Below are 1,829 nucleotides of genomic sequence, written 5' to 3' on the forward strand. Positions count from 1 at the left end.
ACACCGGTCACGCTGACGCCATTCCCCATAGTGACCTCTAGAGGATGCAGTGTCTCGTTCCCTTCTCAGGGAACCATGGTTACCTGAGATGTTTTGTTCAGTCTTGTTTATAGTAGCAGTTTGCCTTGTATTAAACCTGTTACCTGTGATCTCCTTAAAGTTGCTTAGCTAATAAAGGCTGTTTATTTTTTGAATCTCTCGTGTCTCCTTTGTGCATGCAATGACACATGACAATTGTGTGATTTTATTTATATTTTCAAGGGTGTTGTTTCTGGGCAAACGTTTTAGAATTTTCTGCATATTTTCTGCTTCTCAAATTAGAGCTGAAAATGGTTTCAAACATCTGTCTATTCAGCTTTTTCCTCATTCACTGCCACTTGCAACATAGTTTTTCTTCCTTTCATGCTGAGAGGAGAGACAGATATAAAACCATCCCTCATGTTGATGAGGTGGTGATGGCGCAGTGGATAAGACACATGCCTTTGATGTGAGAGACCCGGGTTCGAATCCACTGTGAGACACCAATGTGTCCCTGAGCAAGACACTTAACCCCTAGTTGCTCCAGAGGCATGCGACCTCTGACAGATATAGCAATTGTAAGTCGCTTTGGATAAAAGCGTCAGCTAAATGAATAAATGTAAATAAATGTGAGGTGTCTGGTATCGCAAGAAATCAGCATATCACTGATGTTTTATATTTGTCCCTGGACAGTTTTTTATTTGAATCTTTGAAGACACAGATGCGGCATCTAAAGACACACACACACACAATGCATATGCTGTATACTTGAGATGAGCTTCTGTGGTAAGAAGTTAAGGCATCTAAATGTATTGACTGTGGGTGAGACAAAATGACTGGTTCTGGATTTGAATGAGGCGGCTTAATTTTTAAAGTAAATTTATGAAGAGTTCAACCAGGAGGAAATACTCCTCAAACAGGCAGAAGTGCAAATTTATTCCTATAGGTTGAGAATGATAATGCACTATCATCTGCCTTATAATGAAAGAAAAAGCAATGACCCAGTACTGAGCCCTGTAGAACACCGGTGGGTGGTTTGTGTTGAACAGGTGGATTCTCTCCATGATATTTGGTAGGTTTAGTTATGCAAAGTGGATGTAAACACAGACCCAGTAATGACCAGTTCACTGAGGCTAGAGAAGATTATATTTATGGTTAAAAATGAGAAAGGGCTCTGTGAGAAACCAGACAGTTGACATATTTCCTGGTCTGGTGAATAAAACATACAACAGTTTAAAGAAACAAAATGTTGCAGAATCATGAAGTCATGAAGTTGCTTTAATTTCAGAAAATAATGTATATGTAACTCTTTCTTTAGCTGTTGCACATGGCTTCAGAAATGTAAATAAAATGAAATGCACCAGTATAAAAGAATATTGTGTATTCATGCGTTCTTCAAGATTTCTTTGTCAGTTGTCTGTTACCCACATACAGTCATTAGAGCTCAGAACAGACGTGTTTCTCCAACTCATAGCGTGTCGGCAGCGATCTTTCAGAAAAACACAGGAATTAACCCAGCTGTTTACATTACCTGAAAGAAAAACACGTTTCGCATGAGCGCGCTGATACGAGCAGCCTCTCAGACAGTTAGACTCCTGCGGCTGTCTCACAGTCACCTGAGTGTGGCAAGATCATTAACAAAACAACATGTATCCAGTTTGACAGGCCATAGACACCCTGCAATGATTCAGGAACTAAGACATTTGTTGGCCTTTGACGAGGAAGTTCTCAAATGCTGGCTGACAAGGTGGTCAAACTCATATTTGTTAAAGTGGAGAGTGACTACAACACAAATTATATTTAAGGTGAAT

This window comes from Barbus barbus (genome assembly GCF_936440315.1).
Source record: "Barbus barbus genome assembly, chromosome: 2".
NCBI classification, from domain to species: Eukaryota; Metazoa; Chordata; class Actinopteri; order Cypriniformes; family Cyprinidae; genus Barbus; species Barbus barbus.